General features: G+C 61.7%; 1 protein-coding gene across 1 annotated transcript in view; it reads left to right on the forward strand.

Moving 5' to 3' along the window:
- The window catches only part of LOC140402993 (regulation of nuclear pre-mRNA domain-containing protein 2-like), a 227903-nt gene that overhangs the window by 135253 nt on the left and 77280 nt on the right, over positions 1-15370 (forward strand).

The following is a 15370-nucleotide window of genomic DNA, read 5'->3' on the forward strand; positions in this document are numbered from 1 at the left end:
AATCTCCCACCACTGCACAGCTGTCCCTAAAATCCCGACAGTGCAGTGGGAAGCCATTCAGCCCATCCCCTTTGCACCGACCCTCCGAAAGAACACTCTGCCCGTGCTATCCCCCGTAACCACGGGCATTGATCACGGCCACTCCACCTAACCCGCACATCTTTGGAATGTGGGAGGGGACCGGAGCACCCGGAGGAAACCCACGCAGACACGGGGGAGCGCGTGCGCACACACACACACTCACCCGAGGCCGGAATCGAGAAGCGGCAGTGCTAACCAGTGTGCCGCCTTGCCAAAGTGGGAAGCTTAATTTCCTCAATGTGTTCCACCTGCCATATTCTTGCCCATCCCCACCAAGGGCCAGCACGGCAGCACAGTGGTTAGTTAGCACAACTGCCTCACAGCTCCAGGGTCCCAGGTTCGATTCCGGCTTGGGTCACTGTCTGTGTGGAGTCTGCACGTCCTCCCCGTGTGTGCGTGGGTTTCCTCCGGGTGCTCCGGTTTCCTCCCACAGTCCAAAGATGTGCAGGTTAGGTGGATTGGCCGTGATAAATTGCCCCTTAGTGTCCAAAATTGCCCTTAGTGTTGGGTGGGGTTACTGGGTTATGGGGATAGGGTGGAGGTGTGGACCTTGGGTAGGGCGCTCTTTCCAAGAGCCGGTGCAGACTCGATAGGCCGAATGGCCTCCTTCTGCACTGTAAATTCGATGACGTCTGCCCAAATCCCTTTGAAGCCGCTTCCTATCTTCCTCACAGCACACATTCCCGCCCAGCCTTGTGTCATCCACGAGCTTGGGAATGTTGTATATGGTCCCGAAATCCAAAGCACGGTACGGTGGCACAGTGGTTAGCACTGTGGCTTCACAGTGCCAGGGTCCGGGGTTCGATTCCCGGCTCGGGTCACTGTCTGTGCGGAGTCTGCACGTTCTCCCCGTGTCTGCGTGGGTTTCCTCCGGGCGCTCCGGTTTCCTCCCACAAGTCCCGAAAGACGTGCTGTTAGGTGAATTGGACATTCTGAATTCTCCTGTGTACCCGAACAGGCGCCGGAATGTGGCGACTAGGGGATTTTCACAGTAACTTCATTGCGGTGTTAATGTAAGCCTACTTGTGACAATAAGAAAGATTCTTATGATTGTTGATGTATTTGTGAACAGCTGGGGCCCACGTATAGATCCTTGTGGTCGGTACCTCACCAGTCACAGACCACCAACGTGGGAATAACCTGTATATTCCTGCTCTGTTTTCTGCCTGTTAGCCAGTTCTTAATCCAAGACCGTATAAAACCTCCTAATCCACGTGCTCTAATTTTGCCAACCAGCCTCTTGTGGGGAACTTTATCAGAAGCCTTCTGAAAATCCCAATATATCACGTCTACCGACTCTCCTTTATCGATTCCTTTCGTGACGTCCTCACAAAAAGAATCTCCTCAGCAGGATTGTCGAACACGATTTCCCATTCATAAATCCATGTTGACTCTGCCCAATCCGATAATTATTATCCATTTCAAAAAAAAAATTTAGAGTAGCCAATTATTTTTTTTTCCCAAATTAAGGGGCAATTTAGCACGGCCAATCCCCCTACCCTGCACAACTTTGGGCTGTGGGGGTGAGACCCACACCGACAGTGACCCGGGATCGAACCCAGGTCTTCGGCGGCGTGAGGCAGCAGTGCTAACCACTGCACCACCGTGCCACCCTCGTCGGCGCCGTGAGGCAGCAGTGCTAACCCCTGCGCCACCATGCCGCCCTCCTTGGCGCCCTGAGGCAGCAGTGCCAACCCCTGCGCCCCTGTGCCGCCCAGCTAATTATTATCCAAGTCCACCATTTATCATCTCCTTTAGAATAGATTCCAGCATTTTCCCTGCTCCTGAAAACAGGCCTCTAGTTCCCTGTTTTCTCGCTCTCTCCCTCCTTCTCTCCCTAAGTAGTGGTGGTGACATTTGCTGCGTCACATCTTCAGAAACCATTCCAGAATTTTGGAAGAGGATCACCGATACATCCATAGCTTCATAGATGAATAATAAGAATCTTTATCGTCGCGAGTAGGCTTACAGTAACACTGCAATGAAGTTACTGTGAGAATCACTCCCGAAACGGGGAGTGGGCTTGATGGAGTACTCTTTTGGACGATCGGTGCCGGAGTGAAGGACCAAATGATCTCCTTCTGCTCTTCGGTATCTGTGGGATTCTATAGACGCTGTCCACAGTACTCCAGAAATGGTCTCTCCAACTCTCTGTACAACTCAGTCATAACCTCTCTACTTTTTAATCAATTCCCCGTCACAATAAATGAGACATTTCCATTCGCTGTCCCAACTTGCTGTACCAGTATGCTAGCCTTTTGTGATTCATGCCCAAGGACACTGTCGCAATTTCAGATAGATTGTATCATAGTTATTCGGTGTAATAAGGCTTAAGATCCTGAGTTATTGTGTGTCTGACTGCTGCAGGAGTGTTTTTAAAGAATCCTCGTTTGAAAAGGTTTTGGGGAGGCAGAGGAACAACTAAGGCATCGTAAAAGCTTGGGCTAATGGATTGTTGTTTGGATTAAGGGGCTTTCCCCGGTGAGTTAATTCGACACATTGTGGGTAAGATGATGTAATTCATAGAATCATAGAATTTACAGTGCAGAAGGAGGCCATTCGGCCCATCGAGTCTGCACCGGCCCTTACAAAGAGCACCCCACTGAAGCCCATGTATCTACCCTAGCCTGTAACCCAGTAACCCCCACTTTACATTTTTCGGACACTAAGGGCAATTTATCACGGCCAATCCACCTAACCCGCACATCTTTGGACTGAGAGAGGAAACCGGAGCATCCGGAGGAAACCCACGCACACACGGGGAGAACGTGCAGACTCCGCACAGACAGTGACCCAGCTGGGAATTGAACCTGGGATCCTGGAGCGGTGAAGCAACTGTGCTAACCACTATGCTACAGTGCTGCCTAATTAATGGTGAGGAGCTACGTTTTCAGGCATTTTGCAGAGGAGCAGATTGAGTTGAGTTTTAGATCGGGGTGCGAGCAGAAGTCAAGCATCTGCTACCATCGCAGTTCAGTTAAAACATACGTCTGTGGATAGATTAGCCGTTTTTTTCCCGAGCAGCTCCGAATGGGCTGGAAGGGGGGGCTGAAACATGCTGAGAGGCAGCCTCTGAAGAACCACAGCCAGAGTTTGTGCTTGGTTCTGACAGGAGTCCGGTCTTGTCTTTAAGGCAGACCTCCCTTTCTAAAAGTAGAGTATCCAAAGAGGTATTCCTGAGTGCTAACTGCATTTGAAAGTGGATTGAGAGCCGAGATGTTTTTGTTATTTAAGTGGGAATAAAGTTGGCAATTATGGGCTATTGTGTCGCTGTTGATTAGCAGTGTTTAAGGGGGTAATAGTAAACTATTTTCTGGTGTGATGTTAAAGTTATTTCACTCCAATGTTGGTAATAAAGATTGTTTTAATCACCGTATCCCCAATTTGTGTGGAATCGCTCCAGGAGCGAGGAATCCTTTCCGCACAGTCTTACCAAATATTGGGACTTCTGTCCAGTATCCGGTCCCCTGTTGGGGGCTCGTCCGGGATCGTAATAACACCCAGATTCCTCCAAATCTCAGAACTCTGCAATCTCCCCCCGCCGTCTAGACCATCTTTTTTCTTTAATCCTCCCTGCCGAATGGACAATTTCGCATTTACCCGTATTGTAATCCATTTCCACTTTGATTTTGTTGTCCCCTGTTCATCGGCTGCAATCTAACTCTCCCCTCAGCGGCTTTGCCCAACTCGCGGTCAATCGCAGCAACTCTCCGAACCGTTGTCTTGAGACGGGCGCATTCCGTGGGGGCGTATAATCTTGTTTTGGGAATCTGAGCCGCTCGTATCCGTTCCTTCCTCTCTCATCCTGGGGGCCGCGGGGCCCTATAGCATTGTCCGACTGCACGGCGATTCCAGTGCCGAGCAAACCCCCACCTGGGACCCCGCATTTACTCCAGCGAAGCAATTGGACGCACTCCAGTTGTACAAAAGCAGCTATCGTTCTGCTTCGGGGGGCGGGGGGGGGGGGGCGGAGGCGGAGGCGGAGGGAGAGAGAGAGAGAGACGGACCTCCATTTCCTCCTGGACCTGCGGCAGCAGATCCGTATCCCCCCCCCCCCCCCCCCCCCCCCCCCCCCGGATCCCAGTTCGTGACGGCCGCTTGCTGTGCACAAGGGGTTACTGTCCTCCCTTTGCCTTTTCACCTGGCCTGACATACGGCAAGGTAATGGGAGAGAAAGGATATTTATTAATATTACTCTCGCCCCATGGTTTTGGTTCTTCACTGTCGAAGATGCTCAGCAGGCCCCAGTGACAAATTGAATCATGCCCAGGGGTAGTGGTGGCCCTTAGTCCCGCTCTGCGGTGAATAGTTGTGTAATTCCTGAGTGGGCCTCGATCTGAGATATCGGCTATTTGGGGCAGAATCGCTTCAGTGCAGAAGGAGGCAATTCCGCCCATGGATTCCGCACCGACCCTTCGAACGAGCGCTCTGCCCCCCTGCCCACCCCACCCAGCCCCCTTAACCCCACAACCTAACCTGCACATCCCTGGACACTAAGAGGCAATTTATCTCGGCCAATCCACCCAACCCTGCACACCTTTGGACTGTGGGAGGAAACCCACGCAGACACGGGGAGAACGCCACACAGACAGTGACCCGAGGCGGGAATCGAACCCGAGGCTGGAAATCTGAATCGTGCTCCGAAGAAGAATCGTACGGCCTCGAAACGTTCATCCTGCTCCTCTCTTGCCCGGCTGCTGTCAGACCTGCTGAGTTTTCCCAGCATTTTCCCTTGGTTTTTAAAAATATATATTTTATTAAAGTTTTCAAACACAATTTTTTCCCCTTACAAATCAACAAAAATTGTAACGTAATAACTGCTATATAACATTGTTTAAATAATATAATAAACTAGCCAAATAACACAAAGTAATGCTCCCCCCACCTCCTCTCCCCATCTAGAACACAAACAATTAACCCCCCCCCCCCGGGCTGCTGCTGCTGGCTATCTATCTTCCCCCTAACGTTCCGCTAGGTAGTCGAGGAACGGTTGCCACCGCCTGGTGAACCCTTGAGCCGATCCTCTCAGCGCAAACTTCATCCGCTCCAGTTTTATGAACCCCGCCATATCGTTTATCCAGGCCTCCAGTCCGGGGGGTTTCGCTTCCTTCCACATGAGTAAAATCCTACGCCGGGCTACTCGGGACGCAAAGGCCACAATATCGGCCTCTTTCGCCCCCTGCACTCCCGGCTCATCCGCTACCCCAAATATAGCTAACCCCCAGCCTGGTTTGACCCGGACCTTCACCACCTTCGAGATCACTCCCGCCACTCCCCTCCAATACCCATCCAGTGCCGGACACGACCAAAACATATGTGTGTGGTTCGCCGGGCTTCCCCCGCACCTCCCACACTTGTCCTCCACTCCGAAGAACTTGCTCAACCTCGCTCCCGTTATGTGTGCTCTATGCAGCACCTTAAATTGGGCCAGGCTAAGCCTGGCACACGAGGAAGAGGAATTTAGCCTACTTAGGGCATCAGCCCACAAACCCTCCTCAATCTCCTCCCCGAGCTCCTCTTCCCAGTTTCCCTTCAGTTCGTCCACCAGCTCCTCCCCCTCTTCTCTCATCTCCCGGTATATCTCGGACACTTTACCCTCCCCGACCCACACCCCCGAAAGCACCCTGTCCTGGATCCCCTGTGTCGGGAGCAGCGGAAATTCCCTCACCTGTTGTTTCGTGAACGCTCTCACCTGCATATACCCCATTGCCCCCAGATACTTAATGTTGCCGCCACCACTGGGTTCGTGGTAAACCTTTTCGGGGAGAGCAGTAGCGGCGCCGTCACCAGCGCTTTTAAGCTCGTTCCTTTGCAGGACGCCATCTCCAGCCTTTTCCACGCCGCTCCCTCTCCCTCTATCATCAATTTACGGATCATCGCCACATTGGCGGCCCAGTAATAGTCGCCCAAATTCGGCAACGCCAGTCCCCCTCTGTCTCTGCTACGTTGTAGGAACCCCCTCCTTACCCTCGGGGCCTTCCCTGCCCACACGAAGCTCGTGAAAGCATTTTCCCTTGTTATTGGCTACTTGGAGCTCACCGAAAAGGCAGGGACACGGGGGAAGACCACCGGCTGGCCGTTGCCCTCCGAGCCACTCGCCACCCTGCCGCTGGAAACGGCTATCGGCCCATCCTTCACCGCCGCTGGGTCAAAATCTCCCGGAACGCCCTCCCGAACGGCATGTGGGTGTACCGCACACTGCGCGGGACTGCCGCCGCTCAAGGAGGGGGGGCTCACCTTCCCGGGGGCAGCGAACGCTGGCCCCCCCACACCCCGTCAATTAGTTTTAAAAACGTTAGGTTTACGACATTCTCTCGGACAATGCCAGAGCGGCAGAGTCTGGGAATGGAAGCTGGAGTGTCTCGCGTCTCTATGGCTCAGTATCGATTCACTTCCGAAGCTACCCGGCAAGGTGCGTCAGCGGATTCGAGCAGTGTTTGTCCAGCGCGAGTCCATACCCTCGTGTTCAGTGCACAGTGACAGCTGGCGGAGCGAATTCCCTTCCTGATTTCCCCCCTTTCCGTTGGGCTCTGCCGCGTTTGATTCCTGGGAACCAGTTCCCGAAACGGCTGTGCTGCGTTCAAGAGGTCTTGGTTTTTTTGCACCGTGCGAGTCCTGTGGCCTGGAGGCCGCCACCACTGAACTGGGGGAGACCTCTGACCCAGAACAGTGCCCTGGGGTTCCAGGTTAAACTCGGTGTCCCCTGAGCGTTTATCCCAGGGCCCCTTATCTGCGCGAAACAGGCAGCTGCTCCACGCTGCTTTCCGTCGTCACAGAGCGCGGGTACGGCTTTTCATTTGAGACGAGTGAGCTTTTACAGTTGAAAGTATGCAAAAATGAATCTATTCTTATCAGAGATGCACTAATGTTTTGTGATAAGCTGGCTACTGTTTTTTAACCCGGGTTATTCTGCCTTCTATCCAGACTTAAACAAACCGTGTCATTGTGGCTACATCCAAGTACAGGGTTAGCCAATCCGGCCAGCTCTTAGATTTGGGATGGTGCGAAAGTCGGGGGAGGTCTTTTGGGTGATTGTGTTGGCTGGCTGAGCGTTGATTCAATCTGGGAAAGTTCCCTCTGACAGCTGGGCTGCTCCCAATGGAATCCTACATTTCGGACTCGCAGCAGCTCCTTCCCCGCTCCTCCTGCACATCAATATCACAGCTCACACTCGTCCCGCAATTCGATTGTACAGTGTAGTGTTTGTGCTTCAGCTAATGACATTATTCATTCTTCATCGCCCCCACTGCCCTGTGTCCTCCTGTTTACCATTTTAGCTACTTTTTGCAAAACTATTGATCACCTATTTTTTTTTTTTTTTACAATCCGCCCGTTCTCCCTCTCTCGCCCGCCTGCGCTCTCCCCCTCTCTCGCCCGCCTGCGCTCTCTCCCACTCTCGTCCGCCTGCGCTGTCTCCCTCTCTCGCCCGCCTGCGCTGTCTCCCTCTCTCGCCCGCCTGCGCTGTCTCCCTCTCTCGCCCGCCTGCGCTCTCTCCCTCTCTCGTCCGCCTGCGCTGTCTCCCTCTCTCGCCCGCCTGCACTCTTCCCCCTCTCTCGCCCGCCTGCGCGCTCTCCCTCTCGTCCTCTCTCGCCCGCCTGCGCTCTCTCCCTCTCTTGTCCTCTCTCGCCCGCCTGCGCTCTCGCCTCTCTCGCCTGCCTACGGCTCTCTCCCTCTCTCGCCCACCGCCGCGCTCTCCCTCTCTCGCCCGCCTGCGCTCTCTCCCTCTCTCGCCCGCCTGCGCTCTCTCCCTCTCTCGCCCGCCTGCACTCTCTCCCTCTCTCGCCCGCCTGCGGCTCCCTCGCTCTCTCGCCCGCCTGCGGCTCCCTCGCTCTCTCGCCCGCCTGCGGCTCCCTCGCTCTCTCGCCCGCCTGCGCTCTCTCCCTCTCTCGTCCTCTCTCGCCCGCCTGCGCTCTCGCCTCTCTCGCCTGCCTACGGCTCTCTCCCTCTCTCGTCCTCTCTCGCCCGCCTGCGGCTCCCTCGCTCTCTCGCCTGCCTGCGCTCTCTCCCTCTCTCGTCCTCTCTCGCCCGCCTGCGCTCTCGCCTCTCTCGCCCGCCTGCGCTCTCCCTCTCTCGCCCGCCTGCGCTCTCCCTCTCTCGCCCGCCTGCGCTCTCGCCTCTCTCGCCTGCCTACGGCTCCCTCGCTCTCTCGCCCGCCTGCGCTCTCCCTCTCTCGCCCGCCTGCGCTCTCGCCTCTCTCGCCTGCCTACGGCTCCCTCGCTCTCTCGCCCGCCTGCGCTCTCTCCCTCTCTCGCCCGCCTGCGCTCTCGCCTCTCTCGCCCGCCTGCGCTCTCCCTCTCTCGCCCGCCTGCGCTCTCGCCTCTCTCGCCTCTCTCGCCAGCCTGCGCTCTCTCCCTCTCTCGCCCGCCTGCGGCTCCCTCGCTCTCTCGCCCGCCTGCGCTCTCTCCCTCTCTCGTCCTCTCTCGCCCGCCTGCGCTCTCGCCTGCCTACGGCTCTCTCCCTCTCTCGTCCACCGGCGCGCTCTCCCTCTCTTGTCCGCCTGCGCTCTCCCTCTCTCGCCCACCGGCGCGCTCTACCTCTCTCGTCCGCCTGCGCTCTCTCCCTCTCTCGCCCGCCTGCACTCTCTCCCTCTCTCGCCCGCCTGCGCTCTCTCCCTCTCTCGCCCGCCTGCGCTCTCTCCCTCTCTCGTCCGCCTGCGCTCTCTCCCTCTCTCGTCCGCCTGCGGCTCCCTCGCTCTCTCGCCCGCCTGTGCTCTCTCCCTCTCTCTCCCTCTCTCTCCCTCTCTCGCCCGCCTGCGGCTCCCTCGCTCTCTCGCCCACCTGCGCTCTCTACCTCTCTCGTCCGCCTGCGCTCCCTCTCTCGTCCGCCTGCGCTCCCTCTCTCGTCCGCCTGCGCTCCCTCTCTCGTCCTCTCTCGCCCGCCTGCGCTCCCTCTCTCGTCCTCTCTCGCCCGCCTGCTCTCTTGCCCTCTCTCGCCCGCCTGCACTCTCGCCCTCACTCGCCCACCTGCGCGCTCTCCCAATCTAGCCCGCCTGCGGCTCTCTCCCTCTCTTCAGCGCCCGCTCTCCCTCCCTCGCCCGCCCGCTCTCTCGCCCGCTTGCGATCACTCCCTCTCTCACCTGCCCACCTTCTCTCCTCGCCACCGGCTCGCTCGCCCACCCACGCTCTCTCCCTCTCTCGCCCGCCCGCTCTCTCGCCCGCCCGCTCTCTGGCTCAGTCGCCCGCCCGCTCTCGCCCGCCCGCCCGCTCTCTCGCCCGCCCGCTCTCTCGCCCGCCCGCTCTCTCGCCCGCCCGCGCTCTCGCCCGCCCGCGCTCTCGCCCGCCCGCGCTCTCGCCCGCCCGCGCTCTCGCCCGCCCGCGCTCTCGCCCGCCCGCGCTCTCGCCCGCCCCCGCTCTCGCCCGCCCCCGCTCTCGCCCGCCCCCGCTCTCGCCCGCCCCCGCTCTCGCCCGCCCCCGCTCTCGCCCGCCCCCGCTCTCGCCCGCCCCCGCTCTCGCCCGCCCCCGCTCTCGCCCGCCCCCGCTCTCGCCCGCCCCCGCTCTCGCCCGCCCCCGCTCTCGCCCGCCCCCGCTCTCGCCCGCCCCCGCTCTCGCCCGCCCCCGCTCTCGCCCGCCCCCGCTCTCGCCCGCCCCCGCTCTCGCCCGCCCCCGCTCTCGCCCGCCCCCGCTCTCGCCCGCCCCCGCTCTCGCCCGCCCCCGCTCTCGCCCGCCCCCGCTCTCGCCCGCCCCCGCTCTCGCCCGCCCCCGCTCTCGCCCGCCCCCGCTCTCGCCCCGCCCTCCCCCTCGCCCCGTCTCCCCCTCGCCCCGTCTCCCCCTCGCCCCGTCTCCCCCTCGCCCCGTCTCCCCCTCGCCCCGTCTCCCCCTCGCCCCGTCTCCCCCTCGCCCCGTCTCCCCCTCGCCCCGTCTCCCCCTCGCCCCGTCTCCCCCTCGCCCCGTCTCCCCCTCGCCCCGTCTCCCCCTCGCCCCGTCTCCCCCTCGCCCCGTCTCCCCCTCGCCCCGTCTCCCCCTCGCCCCGTCTCCCCCTCGCCCCGTCTCCCCCTCGCCCCGTCTCCCCCTCGCCCCGTCTCCCCCTCGCCCCGTCTCCCCCTCGCCCCGTCTCCCCCTCGCCCCGTCTCCCCCTCGCCCCGTCTCCCCCTCGCCCCGTCTCCCCCTCGCCCCGTCTCCCCCTCGCCCCGTCTCCCCCTCGCCCCGTCTCCCCCTCGCCCCGTCTCCCCCTCGCCCCGTCTCCCCCTCGCCCCGTCTCCCCCTCGCCCCGTCTCCCCCTCGCCCCGTCTCCCCCTCGCCCCGTCTCCCCCTCGCCCCGTCTCCCCCTCGCCCCGTCTCCCCCTCGCCCCGTCTCCCCCTCGCCCCGTCTCCCCCTCGCCCCGTCTCCCCCTCGCCCCGTCTCCCCCTCGCCCCGTCTCCCCCTCGCCCCGTCTCCCCCTCGCCCCGTCTCCCCCTCGCCCCGTCTCCCCCTCGCCCCGTCTCCCCCTCGCCCCGTCTCCCCCTCGCCCCGTCTCCCCCTCGCCCCGTCTCCCCCTCGCCCCGTCTCCCCCTCGCCCCGTCTCCCCCTCGCCCCGTCTCCCCCTCGCCCCGTCTCCCCCTCGCCCCGTCTCCCCCTCGCCCCGTCTCCCCCTCGCCCCGTCTCCCCCTCGCCCCGTCTCCCCCTCGCCCCCTCTCCCCCTCGCCCCCTCTCCCCCTATCCCCCTCGCGCCCTATCCCCCTCGCGCCCTATCCCCCTCGCGCCCTATCCCCCTCGCGCCCTATCCCCCTCGCGCCCTATCCCCCTCGCGCCCTATCCCCCTCGCCCCGTCTCCCCCTCGCCCCGTCTCCCCCTCGCCCCGTCTCCCCCTCGCCCCGTCTCCCCCTCGCCCCGTCTCCCCCTCGCCCCGTCTCCCCCTCGCCCCGTCTCCCCCTCGCCCCGTCTCCCCCTCGCCCCGTCTCCCCCTCGCCCCGTCTCCCCCTCGCCCCGTCTCCCCCTCGCCCCGTCTCCCCCTCGCCCCGTCTCCCCCTCGCCCCGTCCCCCCCTCGCCCCGTCCCCCCCTCGCCCCCTCGCCCCCTCGCCCCCTCGCCCCCTCGCCCCCTCTCCCCCTCTCCCCCTCGCCCCCTCTCCCCCTCGCCCCCTCTCCCCCTCGCCCCCTCTCCCCCTCGCCCCCTCTCCCCCTCTCCCCCTCGCCCCCTCTCCCCCTCTCCCCCTCTCCCCCTCTCCCCCTCTCCCCCTCGCCCCCTCGCCCCCTCGCCCCCTCGCCCCCTCTCCCCCTCGCCCCCTCTCCCCCTCTCCCCCTCGCCCCCTCTCCCCCTCGCCCCCTCGCCCCCTCGCCCCCTCTCCCCCTCTCCCCCTCGCCCCCTCTCCCCCTCGCCCCCTCTCCCCCTCGCCCCCTCTCCCCCTCGCCCCCTCTCCCCCTCGCCCCCTCGCCCCCTCTCCCCCTCGCCCCCTCTCCCCCTCGCCCCCTCTCCCCCTCGCCCCCTCGCCCCCTCGCCCCCTCTCCCCCTCGCCCCCTCTCCCCCTCTCCCCCTCTCCCCCTCGCCCCCTCTCCCCCTCGCCCCCTCGCCCCCTCTCCCCCTCGCCCCCTCGCCCCCTCGCCCCCTCTCCCCCTCTCCCCCTCTCCCCCTCGCCCCCTCTCCCCCTCTCCCCCTCGCCCCCTCGCCCCCTCGCCCCCTCTCCCCCTCACCCCCTCTCCCCCTCGCCCCCTCTCCCCCTCTCCCCTCGCCCCCTCGCCCCCTCGCCCCGCCTCCCCCTCTCCCCCTCTCCCCCTCGCCCCCTCTCCCCCTCGCCTCGTCTCCCCCCGCGCCCCTCTGCCGGCCGCCCTCCACCCCCTCTCGCGTGCTCCCCCACACGCGGGCCGGCTCTGTGCCTCCCCCCCTCGCTCGCCCTCAGCCCCCTCGCTCCGTTATTCGATTCAGCAAGCGTTATACGCCTTGGTTAGAGTGTGTGTGACTGCTGCGGTCATGTTTTAAAAGAAATCCTTTAAAAAGTTCTGGGAGCCATGGCAATTACAATTCGTAAAAAGCTTGGCTGAATGCAGTTTTGTTTGAATTAAGGGGGGTTCCTTGTGGAATTAGTTAGATTTCAGCTTGTTGTTACTGGCTGGAGGTAAATCATTTTGCAGAAAGCAGGTCAGTTGAGTTCTCGATGAAGCTGTGAACAGAAGTAAACGGTTTTCTCCTCAGCGGTTCAGTTAAAGAGCCGAACGGTCTTTAAAGCAAGGCAGACTTGTCTGAGAGTAACGTGAGCTGAAAGAAGCTGAGAAGCAGCTACTGAAGAAATAGAGCCAGAATTTCTGCTTGGTTCTGACAGGAGTCAGGTCTTTTGTTTAGAGCAGTGACACAGGATTGTTCTCTGTACAGCGGGTATTCCTGAGTGCTAACTGTATTTAACAGTGGATGGAGAGCTATAGATATATATTTTTTTCTCTGTTGATTGGGACTAAAGATGGCAGTTCAGGGTTATTGTGTTACTATTGATTAACATTGTTGATGGGGTAATTGTGATGTTAAAGATGTTCTAATAGTGTGTAAGTAATAAAGTTTGTTTTAATCTACCGTACCCCTATTTTGGGGGAAGTCACTCCTGAGGGAGGAATCCATTTGTCACAGTCTTCTAAAATAATGGAATTTCTGTTTGTTCATTTTGGTTACGATGAGCACAAGATCCTGCCTTTCAGAGGCCGTAGGTGCTTTAAATCAAAAAACCAGCTTCATTCTCCGAGTTTTGTTAACATTTGTATAATCACACAGTAAGAATTATTATCAACTACAACCATAAAGACCCCGCACAGCTACAATAGTCTATGTATAACCCTTAATGAATTCCCCCTTAACTGTTCCAATTCAATAACAAAATCAAAGTAAAACCAGAAACCCCTTTTTGAAGGCGTGGCCCAGCACACGGCACTCTCACTGCTATAAGTCTTGTTATTGATACTCGGTTCCCCTTTTCAAACAGCAGGTTTGAATTCTTTCCAGAAAGCAATTCTCTCTTTAAGTTACCAAGCCGTCTGGAACCAGCATTTAAAATGAAGGTAGAGAGACACTTCTTTCAACCTGCGCAGTTCAAACCAGCTCCAAACTCAAAGCGAAAATAAAACCCAGAGCCACAGCCCTGCTCCACCCACACAGTGACATCACTGAAGCCGTGTGATAAGACAAACACATTTCTTAAAGGGGCACTCCCATGACAACAGTATTCCCACCCACTGTTGGGGTCTGGTCCTGGATCGTAATATTGCGCTTTTGGTCCCTCACCCTCTCTGTCCCCTGTGCTCTCGCACCGGTCGCTGGCACTTTCAACCCGACCCTTCGTTTGGTCCCTCGCCCCGACCCCTCATTTGGTCCTTATCCCTGACCCAATGCTCGTCCCCTCGCTTGCAACCCGCCGCACGGTCCCCGCGCCCCACACTGTACCGTCCCCTCGCCCCACACTGTACCGTTCCTGCGCTCCACACTGTACCGCCCCCGCGCCGCAGACTGTACCGTCCCCGCGCCCCACACTGTACCGTCCCCGTGCCCCGTACCGTCCCTGCGCCCCACACCGTACCGTCCCTGCGCCCCACACCGTACCGTCCCTGCGCCCCACACCGTACCATCCCTGCGCCCCACACCGTACCCGTGCCTGCGCCCCACACCGTACCGTCCCTGCTCCCCACACCGTACCGTCCCTGCGCCCCACACCGTACCGTCCCTGCGCCCCACACCTTACCGTCCATGCGCCCGACACCGTACCGTCCCTGCGCCCCACACTGTACCGTCCCTGCGCCCCACACCGTACAGTCCGTGCCCCCCTCACCGTACCGTCCCTGCGCCCCACACGGTACCGTCCCTGCGCTCCACACTTTACCGTCCCTGCGCTCCGCACTCTACCGTCCCTGCGCCCCGCACTCTACCGTCCCTGCGCCCAGCACCGTACCGTCCCTGCACCCCGCACAGTACCGTCCCTGCGCCCCGCACCGTACCGTCCCTGCGCCCCGCACAGTACCGTCCCTGCGCCCCGCACAGTACCGTCCCTGCGCCCCGCACCGTACCGTCCCTGCGCCCCGCACCGTACCGTCCCTGCGCCCCGCACCGTACCGTCCCTGCGCCCCGCACCGTACCGTCCCTGCGCCCAGAACCGTACCGTCCCTGCGCCCAGAACCGTACCGTCCCTGCGCCCCGGACCGTACCGTCCCTGCGCCAAACACCGTACCGTCCCTGCGCCTCACACCGTACCGTCCCTGCTCCCCACACCGCACCGTCCCTGCGCCCCACACCGTACCGTCCCTGCGCCCCACACTCTACCGTCCCTGCACCCCACACTGTACCGTCCCTGTGCCCCACACCGTACCACCCCTGCTCCCACACTGTACTGTCCCTGCACCCTACACCGTACCGTCCCTGCGTCCCACGCTCTAACGTCCCTGCGTCCCACACTCTAACGTCCCTGCGTCCCACACTCTAACGTCCCTGCGTCCCACACTGTACCGTCCCTGACCCCCACACCGTACCGTCCCTGCGCCCCACACCGTACCGTCCCTGCGCCCCACACCGTACCCGTCCCTGCGCCCCACACCGTACCCGTCCCTGCGCCCCACACCGTGCCCGTCCCTGCGCCCCACACCGTGCCGTCCCTGCTCCCCACACCGTCCCGTCCCTGCGCCCCACACCGTCCCGTCCCTGCGCCCCACACCGTACCCGTCCCTGCACCCCACACTGTACCGTCCCTGCGCCCCACACTGTACCGTCCCCGCGCCCCACACCGTACCGTCCCTGCGCCCCACACCGTACCGTCCCTGCTCCCCACACCGTGCCCGTCCCTGCGCCCCACACCGTTCCGTCCCTGCTCCCCACACCGTACCGTCCCTGCGCGCCGCACCGTACCGTCCCTACGCCCCGCACCGTACCGTCCCTACGCCCCGCACCGTACCGTCCCTACGCCCCGCACCGTACCGTCACTGCGCCCCGCACCATACAGTCCATGCGCCCTTTCCCCCTTGCGCCCTTTCCCCCTCGCGCCCTTTCCCCCTCGCGTCCTTTCCCCCTCGCGCCCTTTCCCCCTCGCGCCCTTTCCCCCTCGCGCCCTTTCCCCCTCGCGCCCTTTCCCCCTCGCGCCCTTTCCCCCTCGCGCCCTTTCCCCCTCGCGCCCTTTCCCCCTCGCGCCCTTTCCCCCTCGCGCCCTTTCCCCCTCGCGCCCTTTCCCCCTCGCGCCCTTTCCCCCTCGCGCCCTTTCCCCCTCGCGCCCTTTCCCCCTCGCGCCCTTTCCCCCTCGCCCCGTCTCCCCCTCGCCCCGTCTCCCCCTGGCCCCGTCTCCCCCTGGCCCCGTCTCCCCCTGGCCCCGCCTCCCCCTCGCCCCGCCTCCCCCTCGCCCCGCCTCCCCCTCGCCC

Source organism: Scyliorhinus torazame, chromosome 26, assembly GCF_047496885.1.
Source record: "Scyliorhinus torazame isolate Kashiwa2021f chromosome 26, sScyTor2.1, whole genome shotgun sequence".
In the NCBI taxonomy this organism is placed as follows: Eukaryota; Metazoa; Chordata; class Chondrichthyes; order Carcharhiniformes; family Scyliorhinidae; genus Scyliorhinus; species Scyliorhinus torazame.